Source organism: Neoarius graeffei, chromosome 2 (assembly GCF_027579695.1).
Source record: "Neoarius graeffei isolate fNeoGra1 chromosome 2, fNeoGra1.pri, whole genome shotgun sequence".
Taxonomy (NCBI): domain Eukaryota; kingdom Metazoa; phylum Chordata; class Actinopteri; order Siluriformes; family Ariidae; genus Neoarius; species Neoarius graeffei.
The window spans coordinates 1218050-1231009 of NC_083570.1; positions in this window are offsets into that span (position 1 = coordinate 1218050).

Genomic DNA, 12960 nt, shown 5'->3' on the forward strand with positions numbered 1-12960 from the left:
AGAACATCTCACAGATGCTCAACAGTCTGGTGAATCAGGAGGCCACTGAAGAACTGTGCAGGACCCAGTGATGTGAGCGTCACTCTTTTCCTGTCAATGTTTTGTCCCGCCATGAAGGCGTGTCTGTTCAGGCAGGGTTTCACCTGGTCACACCTTTGCACCATTTGTGGTCCATCCATCCATCTTTGTAGCTCCAACAACAGGCCAAATTTCAAGGTACGTTTTTGCTTCTAAGTTGTGAAGTTTTGCCACCTGAATCCATACCTCTTGTCGTTCATGTTGGATTTTCACCAACGTTTTAAGTGTTTTTTTTTTTTTTTGAGATTATTGATCTTACTACCATCAATTTTGGTCCACATGAACTCTAAAGAGTTCTGACCAAAAGTTATTCGAAGAATTTTACTCTGAGAAGCAATATGGCCGTCGTCATCCAATGAACTGATGGTAAAGCTGCCAGGCAGTAAGTGAGTCTGTATCTCAGGAACATGTTTCGGGTTGATTTTTGATTAGTTTATTCAGTAAATAATAATCATACAAACACTATACAGTGGTGCTTGAAAGTTTGTGAACCCTTTAGGATTGTCTATATTTCTGCATAAATATGACCGAAAACATCATCAGATTTTCACACAAGTCCTAAAAGTAGATAAAGAGAACCCAGTTAAACAAATGAGACAAAAATATTATACTTGGTCATTTATTTATTGAGGAAAATGATCCAATATTACATATCTGTGAGTGGCAAAAGTATGTGAACCTCTAGGATTAGCAGTTAATTTGAAGGTGAAATTAGAGTCAGGTGTTTTCAATCAGTGGGATGACAATCAGGTGTGAGTGGGCACCCTGTTTTATTTAAAGAACAGGGATCTATCAAAGTCTGATCTTCACATGTTTGTGGAAATGTATCATGGCACGAACAAAGGAGATTTCTGAGGACCTCAGAAAAAGTGTTGTTGATGCTCATCAGGCTGGAAAAGGTTACAAAACCATCTCTAAAGAGTTTGGACTCCACCAATCCACAGTCAAACAGATTGTGTACAAATGGAGGAAATTCAAGACTATTGTTACCCTCCCCAGGAGTGGTCGACCAACAAAGATCACTCCAAGAGCAAGGCGTGTAATGGTCGGCAAGGTCGCAAAGGACCCCAGGGTAACTTCTAAGCAACTGAAGGCCTCTCTCACATTGGCTAATGTTCATGAGTCCACCATCAGGAGAACACTGAACAACAATGGTGTGCATAGCAGGGCTGCAAGGAGAAAGCCACTGCTCTCCAAAAAGAACATTGCTGCTCGGATGCAGTTTGCTAAAGATTACATGGACAAGCCAGAAGGCTATTGGAATAATTCTGTACATAGATGAGACCAAAATAGAACTTTTTTTTGGTTTAAATGAGAAGCGTTATGTTTGGAGAAAGGAAAACACTGCATTCCAGCATAAGAACCTTATCCCATCTGTGAAACATGGTGGTGGTAGTATCATGGTTTGGGCCTGTTTTGCTGCATCTGGGCCAGGACGGCTTGCCATCATTGATGGAACAATGAATTCTGAATTATACCAGCGAATTCTAAAGGAAAATGTCAGGACATCTGTCCATGAACTGAATCTCAAGAGAAGGTGGGTCATGCAGCAAGACAACGACCCTAAGCACACAAGTCGTTCTACCAAAGAATGGTTAAAGAAGAATAAAGTGAATGTTTTGGAATGGCCAAGTCAAAGTCCTGACCTTAATCCAATGGAAATGTTGTGGAAGGACCTGAAGCGAGCAGTTCATGTGAGGAAACCCACCAACATCCCAGAGTTGAAGCTGTTCTGTACGGAGGAACGGGCTAAAATTCCTCCAAGCCGGTGTGCAGGACTGATCAACAGTTACCGCAAACGTTTAGTTGCAGTTATTGCTGCACAAGGGGGTCACACCAGATACTGAAAGCAAAGGGTCACATACTTTTGCCACTCACAGATATGTAATATTGGATCATTTTCCTCAATAAATAAATGACCAAGTATAATATTTTGGTCTCATTTGTTTAACTGGGTTCTCTTTATCTACTTTTAGGACTTGTGTGAAAATCTGATGATGTTTTCGGTCATATTTATGCAGAAATATAGAAAATTCTAAAGGGTTCACAAACTTTCAAGCACCACTGTATATGTAAATATGACAAAAACCAGGATAACACATGAAAGCAAAATTGCTTATTTCCAATGTGGTCCTATTGGGTTCGACACCAAACTCGGTGAAGTGTCATTGCATGGTCATTGTGATTCCTCTTTGTGCTATTTTGAATTCTGCCTTTTTATCTCCTGAGGTCTGGACAGGCCAAACAGGAAGTCAGGCTGTTTCTCAATCACACTTTAATATATCGACACCAAAATGGTGAAATGACTCAAGACTCCGCCCTGAGGGACTCCAACAACAGTTACCCCATGTGACCACTGAAGAGTTTGTCATGTTTTGTTTTCCTTGTCTGAGTGATGTGTGGAAGAAATCATGGCTGTAATGGAAAAATAAATGTATCTAATGCAACATTAACGAGTGAGTTTACCTGCTTAAACACCCACAATCTGAGACACTGACCAGGAAACCAAATGTTTTCTGAGGTGAAGCTGGTTTACATTTTCATATTTGTGTTTTTTTTTCTTAAACAGCTTTTAAATGATGTGTTTAAAATGAAGTTAGTTATTTACAGGCCTCATTCAGAGGAACAAACCACAAACAATTCGGTTAAAAATCCAATTTTTAGGGGTTTTTTCAGCCATACGAAATTAAATTTAAGTAAATTTATTGAAGTAGTTCCAGTTTATGAGTATGAGGCCATTTTGAAGGACGTTCTATATTTTCAACTATTTTTTTTTAAACTTTGTTTCAGAACTCTTATTTTGAAAAATTTATCGCGTTATCATGGCGACAAACGTATAATCAATCGATCACATTATTTAATTAAATTATTTTTATCTTTTGTTTAACTCTACTTTTCTTTCCTTATTTACACCGCCATTTTGGATTTGGCGCGGTGCACTCTGGGACCGTTTGGGAACAAACAAAGCATCCCATGCGAGATGTCAGCCTGCGCGAACTTGTTGTAGACGCTGTGTTAGTAATTAAGTCATTTTTTGGTGTAAAAACAGTTTCGCCCTACAATAACTAACACTTTGAAGAAATTTCATTCGATCCAATGTTCATGGAAAAACTTACTGAAAAGGCAACACTTGTACAACCCCGATTCCAAAAAAGTTGGGACGGGGCAATAAGAGGCTGGAAAACTTAAAGGTACAAAAAAGGAACAGCTGGAGGACCAAACTGCAACTCATTAGGTCAATTGGCAATAGGTCATTAACATGACTGGGTATAAAAAGAGCATCTTGGAGTGGCAGCGGCTCTCAGAAGTAAAGATGGGAAGAGGATCACCAATCCCCCTAATTCTGCGCCGACAAATAGTGGAGCAATATCAGAAAGGAGTTCGACAGTGTAAAATTGCAAAGAGTTTGAACATATCATCATCTACAGTGCATAATATCATCAAAAGATTCAGAGAGTCTGGAAGAATCTCTGTGCGTAAGGGTCAAGGCCGTAAAACCATACTGGGTGCCCGTGATCTTCGGGCCCTTAGACGGCACTGCATCACATACAGGCATGCTTCTGTATTGGAAATCACAAAATGGGCTCAGGAATATTTCCAGAGAACATTATCTGTGAACACAATTCACCGTGCCATCCGCCGTTGCCAGCTAAAACTCTATAGTTCAAAGAAGAAGCCGTATCTAAACACGATCCAGAAGCGCAGACGTCTTCTCTGGGCCAAGGCTCATTTAAAATGGACTGTGGCAAAGTGGAAAACTGTTCTGTGGTCAGACGAATCAAAATGTGAAGTTCTTTATGGAAATCAGGGACGCCGTGTCATTCGGACTAAAGAGGAGAAGGACGACCCGAGTTGTTATCGGCGCTCAGTTCAGAAGCCTGCATCTCTGATGGTATGGGGTTGCATTAGTGCGTGTGGCATGGGCAGCTTACACATCTGGAAAGACACCATCAATGCTGAAAGGTATATCCAGGTTCTAGAGCAACATATGCTCCCATCCAGACGACGTCTCTTTCAGGGAAGACCTTGCATTTTCCAACATGACAATGCCAAACCACATACTGCATCAATTACAGCATCATGGCTGCGTAGAAGAAGGGTCCGGGTACTGAACTGGCCAGCCTGCAGTCCAGATCTTTCACCCATAGAAAACATTTGGCGCTTCATAAAACGGAAGATACGACAAAAAAGACCAACTAGAATCCTACATTAGACAAGAATGGGTTAACATTCCTCTCCCTAAACTTGAGCAACTTGTCTCCTCAGTCCCCAGACGTTTACAGACTGTTTTAAAGAGAAAAGGGGATGTCTCACAGTGGGAAACATGGCCTTGTCCCAACTTTTTTGAGATGTGTTGTTGTCATGAAATTTAAAATCACCTAATTTTTCTCTTTAAATGATACATTTTCTCAGTTTAAACATTTGATATGTCATCTATGTTCTATTCTGAATAAAAGATGGAATTTTGAAACTTCCACATCATTGCATTCCATTTTTATTTACAATTTGTACTTTGTCCCAACTTTTTTGGAATCAGGGTTGTATTCAAGGACATCATAATCCCCGAACTCCTGGAAGGCCCTGTTAGAAAAAGCATCACAGATGACCATAATAACAATGTTACCTTAAGTGACCCAACAGTAAACAGGCTCTTTTATCGGCCACAGATTACCCTTGCCAAGTTTGCAAGTGAGAGTGCATTGAAGAACCACTCGCTCACACAGATATGAGCATTTTTTGTTGTGATAAGTGTGATGGCTCGTGTCACTGGGTGTGTGTTGGCATCAAGAACGTTTTCTCAGAAGTAAGAAATTGCAATGGTTCTGTGTTCAGTGTAAGGCCTAGCATACTACAGTGTAACTTCTGTAAAGTTATTGTTGTAATTAAATTGTAATTCTTGTAATAATATATTTGTCCAGTATACCATGCCATTCTGTAATACCTTTGCTAACTGGCCACAGTACATTTGTTGTGTTAAGCAGTATCAATATTTTTTGACCATCTTGTTTTGTAATAAAGCACATACATGTACCGTATATTGGTGGGAGCATGCAATTAATAATGATGATGATGATGCCGCCCTTTATTGTCACTAGTCACATGTACCAGCAAAATTAGCCGTCAACCTGTCCGTACATATACAACATACAATTGGCATAGGGTAGACAGGACAGGAAGACAGGGATGAAGATAAAAAGGAAACACAACATGAGGAGAGATAAGGAAAAAAAGAACCCCCCCCCCCCACTATGCTCCTGTCAGGAGTACAGTGTGGGAACATTTAAAAAACCTTTTGCACATAAGCACACAACAACACAAGTACACTTTAAGTACGGGACTTGAGGGGGGGAATCCAGCGCAAGCAAGCAGCCGTCCGCTCCTGCAGCCATGAAGGTGCTGGTCACGCACCCGCTTGTCACACTGGGGGTAAAAATGGCGACCGCGGAAAGTTAGAGAAGGAATGCGAGGAATGAGAGTGTCTCCTGGCAGTGACCTTCAGGGGGAAATGTTGTCTCAGCAACGGCCTGAACCGAGGCCGGTGCTGTCTCAGGGAGCTGAATGTCGATAAGATATGAATTGTTTGCTCTTTCCAGACGCAGTCTTTGCACGTCCACACCGCTCGTCCATATCTGTCCATTCTATTCAAATTGGTCTCCGAAAAACGTATTCCTTGCAAAGCTGAAAGCTTCTTCGAGATAACAACCATTTTGTGGTTAAAATTCTGAATGTCCACAGTCTGAGTGCTGACAGCTTTGCCCACCACTCTAATCATATCGGGCAGCTTTGTGGGGCTTTGAACAGCTGTCACCGTTGTCTGATTTCCTCAATATACCAGGGCAATGCCTAATCCAATCAGCAAAAGTCCTGTAATCATGGTTCCGAATAGGTAGATATCTTCAATGTCCTCCACAGAAAGAATCGCCAGGCATACGACTCACCACCGCTCCCACACGTCCATCGTGTAACCAGCCGCAAACGTTCCGGCAGGACAGACGGGTTCCCCTGAACCCAAAACTGTGTCAATTTCGTTAGGAGACCAGTTTATCAATTCCATGCTTTTTTTTAGTTTAGAAACTAATGCAGGAAGAGTCTCTTCAGAAAGTACAGCAGACGAGACAAGACACAGAAGCACAAGCAGGGAAAACAAGGAGGGAGAGGGAGAGCAGAAAATGCGACCGCCTTCCGTGGAAGCACGGAGAGAAAGGGTTAGCATAAAGCTGCATTTATTGGTATAAAATGTGTGGTTCTTAAACTCTCAATTTTCATTCAAGTTCTAACCTTCCTTAGAGCAAAATCATCATTACAGCACTAAAGATTAATCCTTCAGCATTAAAAGTCATGAATCAATAAAATGAACGCATAATATTTAGCAATACTGAAAGTGATGGTTCACTAAACGATAGAGTTGCCCATTTCACTCTAGGAGTAAAACAAGTTCTTCTTCTTCAGGATATAATGGCGGATTGGACACCATCCGGTGTATTACCGCCACCTACAGGATAATTAAGTCCACTACTAGTCCATCAGTCTCTTAGGATGTTTTCACACTTGGTCCCTTTCAGCCATCTAACCGAACTCAGATCGATGACTCAGCATTTTTTGCGCATATGTGAACACTCCAACCGTACCCAGACCCCTTTAAAGCGAACCTGAGGTGGTCTCAGTACGGTTCGCTAAAAATCAACCGTACGGTTCGCCTAATCTGCGCATTGTGAACAAAAAGCGCACCGGGTTCACTTCGCCTTTTTCAACCTTCTTCGTTTGCCGTAGTTGGTCACGTGACTGTAGCAGGGAAACTCAACTTCCTTTTGGAACTTACCACAGCCGCTGGAATAAATTTATTTTCCTTAATCCGCACTATTTTGATCAAAGAATACAGCAGGGCAAGCATGGCAGCAGACATTTTGATTCAAGAGAAAATTACCCAGAATTCCATGCACTGGGGGTCTGAGGGCTCTAGAGGACCTGGTATGAACAGAAAGAGGACTGAGGCCCCATCAAAGCTTAACTGGACCAGAAAGAGAACCCAGTCCTCTTTGTAATAAATTCACAGTGTGAACACAAAAAGAACTGAGTTCTTTTTCTGTTGGTCCACTTTTTGGTCCACTGAGTCTGAGAGGACCAGGTGTGAAAACACCCTTAGATTCTGGCGTAAAGACCAGAGGATTTTAAAAATCTAACTAGACTAGATGCAACTTTAGAATCCTTCAGTTGAAGCAGAACAGGGAGGGAAACAGTAGTAACACCCAAGCCGGACAAGTCGTTAAAAAAACGTACGTCTAGACTCACAATATTGCACACACTCTAATAAAACATGAGGAACTGTCTCAGGAACTCTGCACACTTCGCATAATCCGTCTCTGTGTTTATGAATCAGATGTAATGTAGAGTTTAGGGCGCAATGCCCCAATCTGAGACGGGTCAGCACCACTTGTTGAGACCTAACTCCTGATAGAGTGCACTGTGCATTTACTGAAGGCTGGATTGAATACAAGTGTCTCCCCTTTAAATCCTTGTCCCATTGAGCTTGCCATGTCTGGAACACTTTTCCCATAAGCTGGCTCCTCAACTCAGTCCTTCCTGGACCAACTGGCAACGTAACCACATCATTATTTACCGTAAATATTCTTTTGCCAGTTGGTCAACTACCTCGTTCCCCTTTATAAGTAAAACCACAGATTTACATAGAAGACTAGATTCCTCACCGCGTATTCCAGAACGTCCGCACAGGGCGGCCATCTTACCACAGACAAGGGGTATGAAGACTTACGCAAGCCCAGCCCAGCCCAGCACTCACATTATGATTTACAGGAAATCAAAGTACTGACTTTGATGACAAGATGATGTGTGTGTTTTAATTGTAGATGTTTATATCAGTATGTTTAGTTTTATTTTAACTGCACATTGGAGCCTAGTCAAATGAAATTTCAATCTTCTGTGCTAACATATATTGACTTTGACATGATAATCAGCTTTGAATGTTCTTTTTGTAAATGTAAAGATATCTTTTTATCCTTGGAAGTATAACCACATGTGATTAATTAAATGTTTTTTTTGTCACAATTAAACTACCGTGAGTCGCTGTCACTGTTTTATACTATTACTTACTCGGGCAGTGCATTTGTTATTATGCGATGATGTGAGTGCATTAGGTTTTTGAGGTGGATGAAGTGTTTCAGAAGTGAGTAAGCTGTTTGTTTAACTTTAGCTTCCCCTACGGCCCTATCACATGTAAAAATATTTTCACTAAAAATTGGAAATCAATTGTATGGTTATTTGTCCTAAGGCCGCAGTTATCCATAATAGACTGGTGGCCAAATTTCACTTAAGGGAGGACGGAATGTTAGCTTGTGGCATCCGTGTCAGGGGGTTAATATGGCCCCTACTGAACTCATTTAGTGTGGATGCCACCTAAAGTAGGCTTTCTAAAAATTGTTTTACACCAAAAACTTAATGGCCACCACCCCACTCAATTTTCGGCCAGTTTTGTTGGCTGAAAAATAAGGGTTACTCCTAATGCATCTTCTCCCATGTCAGAAATAAAAAATGGCATATGTTAACAACTCATATTGTATGAAAGCTGATATATTTTTTTTAAATATAACACTCAGATATACATGTTTCAGAAGGAGGTATGAGATTCATCAAACACTGTGTTGAAAAAATGAAACTAACCAATTTCAATCAAACTACATGTATTTCTGCTTTTATTTCTAAATATCTTCACTACACCCAATGCACCAATACCACATATTTAAGCATGTCAAATGGAACCTCAATGCTCCCGGAATACGAAAATGCCTTGTAAACTTGAATAAGATGGATTGCATAATAAGCTATACTGCGACAGTCCACCTGCATCAGTTCAACAGATTTTGTCAATGGAAAATTAAGGCGACCACACCAAAATCTTTTATGATTTCTAAAGTGATAAACGTATTTATTATGTATATACACCCACTATATATGAAACTTATAAACAGTACTTCTCTATTTTATGATATGTATCTTGTTATTCATGCTAACAGACTGGAATGATTGAACGGAAACCAAAACAAGTCATTCTTAATTTAGTTAAGTATTGTAACATCTCTCTTTCACCAGGTACCCTGCAGATTGTAAAATTATGATTATAGCCAAAAGAGAAGTTCTGACACTACTTCTGACTGGGATCTGTGTCTGTTCTGTCAGAGAAAAAACCTGAAAAAGGACACAAGAAAACTTGGAGACACTGGATTTGAACGAGTTCGTCAAGCTGCAGCGGAACGCAAAAAGTACAACGACGTGGACAACTTCCACACCATACAAAGGATTCAAAATGACTAATTGACTAATTAACATGTGCCTTTTCTACTTTTGAAATGGGAGAAGTAAAATTATGGGTACCCCCCAATTTTTTCATTGATCAAATTGACCAAAAAATTACTTGGGGTGGTAATTATGTTTTTCCACATACAAAATTATTAAAAGCCTAATTCAAGTGGCATCCACCAAAAATGTGTCCATTAAGGGTCATATTAACCACCTAACATAGGTGCCACAAGCTAACATTCCGTCCTCCCTAAAGTGATTTCTAGGCCTCTTTTCAGATTTTGCCACTAGTGTTAGGCTTCTCACAGCATAGGAATTTCAGCATGCATCCTGTCTTAAGGCCAATTTATGCTAACAACGCAGTCCTCGCAGATGGCATCGCAGATGGTGTCTGCGTAGCCCCCCCACCTTCGCAGACGCTCTGCGCGCACCTCCCAAAAATTGTGAAGCCTCGCAGACAGCGTCGCAGACAAGAGGGCTCTGATTGGTCCACTCTACATCCGCTGTACACGCACTTCCGCTTCCCTACTTTCCCGGTTTGGTTTGTTTTCACGACCGGCATTTTTAAAAACACGAGCGAAGATGGAGCAGCACGAAGAGCGGTTGATCGAGGAAGTACGTACATCTATACGACTCCAGTTCTAGTCATTATAAGTAACCGGAGGATAAACACTCCACTAACCACACCCACCAACTACTCCTAGCGACTTCGCGCCCCCTTGCGTTGTGACGGTGAATAACATCGCGCACGCCTATTACTCCCCGCTCAACGATAAATTACAACTGTCTGCGAAAAGCTATCTGCGAAAGCCTTGTCGCAAGAGCATGCAGAGGCCTTTACAGTCTGTAGTATACTGAAATATTTTCGCCAAGCTATGCGTATTTTTTTAAAACATAAAATGATTATTCATCATTAATATCATAAATACATACTTCCGTTTGTTTTTTTTATATAATAAACCAAACCGTTTGAATATCGATTGAAATTTGAGGAAGTTATGGTCATCTGAAAAGTACATATCGCTACCAACACAATGTAATGGGTAAGCCAGCTGTCTGAGGGAAGATGGCCGCCATGTGCGGACGTTCGACTTCGTTGACGGGCAGCAGGGACGAGGCATCTAGGTTTTTTTTTTATTTCCCAAAACATTCAAAATACAAACAAATAGAGCACCATATATATACAGATCCAAAAACATCAAAGTAGTAAAACACACACATAGCAATAAAGTAAAAAATATGAACAAGAAAGGGGTTACTTAACTATCTTTACATATGTTAACCGAGTAAATCAAAGTCATCCAAAAAGGATATAAAATAACCAACATCCTTATTTTCAACTAACTTTAAAGATTTGGCAAAAAGCTTGAGGTCATTCTTCCAGTGTGTAACATAAGGTTTAGTTTAAAAAAAAAACGAAATTTGTGAATAAAGTGTTTACCTAAAAGTAGTAAATTATTAATACCATATTCAATTTTGTTATTATTTAAAAACACTCCAAATTTAATTTCTTTAATGGATAAAGGGGCAAATTGAATCCCAGAGGTGGGCAAACTACGGCCCGCGGGCCACATCCGGCCCGTTGGCGTTTTTAATCCGGCCCGCGGAAGACAATCATATAAACACGATTGAGCAGATCTATAAACTATAAGCTTCAGTGTTATCACGTAGACAGGTGTTCTAGAGATCCGTCTTTCCAGTCAGTCGTATTCACGCGAGATTACATTTGCAGAGTGGTGCAGCGCGTGCCATGGAAGTCATTCTGGCGCCCGTGCCACTGATGATCTCGAGAACACAGGATAAAACTTTACAATGAGTGGTCCTCAAAAAAGAAAAGTGGACAGTGAGTGCAGGGTGTTCAATAAAGAATGGACAACTAAATATTTTTTTGCTGAAGTCCGATCAAAGGCTGTATGCCTTATTTGCAAAGAAACCGTTTCAGTTTTATAACATCAAACGGCACTTTTCCTCCAAGCATGCTAATTATGCTAACAACCAGTCAGCGCAATACAGACGGACGAATACAGCTCAGCGGTTGCGGAGTGAATGTGAGTATTAACACTTTCTCTTTTTAAAACGATGTTGGAGCTGTAATAAGATGGTAGTCACATGTTTACAGACATAATAATATAAAAAGTATAACTCTTAATAATTTTGGTTGTCGTGGGTGGCTGCTGTAGTGCTGGTGTTTGTTTTTAAGTACCATGTGCTTTTGGGTGTCGGCTCCGCCCCTCATTTATGTCCCTGTCTGCTATTATAGGTGTATTATGACCTTGCAGCTGACCTTGCTTCTGCTTATATCTGTGGAGGTTATTCTGATCTATGAGTGGCCTTTTGGAATATGAAAACCTGTTTGGAACCTGTGTTTTGATTTTTTGAGGACTGGAAATATTTCAGTGAGTGACTTTGAACCTGAAAACCAGTTTGGAGTTTTTTGCTTTCTTGAGCCGTTTTGTTTGATTTTGTGGGCTGGATGGATCCAGTGCCAAACCACTGAACTGCAAACATGTTGGCATGGTGTGGTACCCAAACTGTTGAACTGCAAACATTTTGGAATGGTGTGGTACCTCTCCTACTAATGGTGGTTGGTTGTACTGGCAGGCTGGAAGTGGATGGTTAAAAAAAACAAAACACTCAGGTGTAAATCTACGAGTTCAGTGAAATGTACAAAAATGATATGTACTGATATGTAATTTAGTTCAATTTAATGATATGCAATTTAGTTGTATGTATAAAATGATACAAATATACAAATACACTGGCATCCTACTCATCCTGGCAGCTCAAAGATGTAATTTAAGAATTAAGTGTGCTACTTTTCTTACTGTCACGTGTGTGTGTGTGTTACTTTTCTGGATGGATCCAGTGCCGATCTATTGAACTGCAAACATTTTTCTGCTCTGCCTTTGTTGACTGAGAACTAAAATAAATGTCAATCTGATCTGCATTTGGGTCTCTGTCAGTGAAGGCCTTACAATAACACTAAAGCTTTTCCGGTTTATGTTCGATATGTATGAATTTGGTGTTGGCCCGGCCCGCCTGGCAAATTTCAAAAGTCAATGTGGCCCCTGGGCCAAAAAGTTTGCCCACCCCTGCTCTAGACTGTAGCCAAGCCTGAATCAATCCAAAATCTTTGTATTAAATTACATAGAAAGAAAAGATGTTCCAAATCCTCCTCCTCTGTTTCACAAAACACACATTTACCAGTTTCAAATTTAAATTTCTTCTTAAGAAATTCTTTGGTTGGGTAAATTCTATTCAAAATTTTGAACTGTATTTCTTTCGCTTTGAAGGGAATTAGAAAGGAGAGATGTTTAGTTCTAATCTTTTTTAATTTCTACTGTTTCAAAATCTTTTAATATGTAATCTCTTTTGACAGAATTAGGAAACGAGGCATCTCGTCTTCTATGAGTAAAACAAGTTCGCACGGGATGCTTTGTTTGTTCCCAGAGTGCACCGCGCCAAATCCAAAATGGCGGCATCCGTGAAACGGTCTTCTTCTTTTTCTGTTAAGTTTTATGGCAATTGACAAACATAGTGTATTACCGCCAACTACTGGACTGGGGTGTA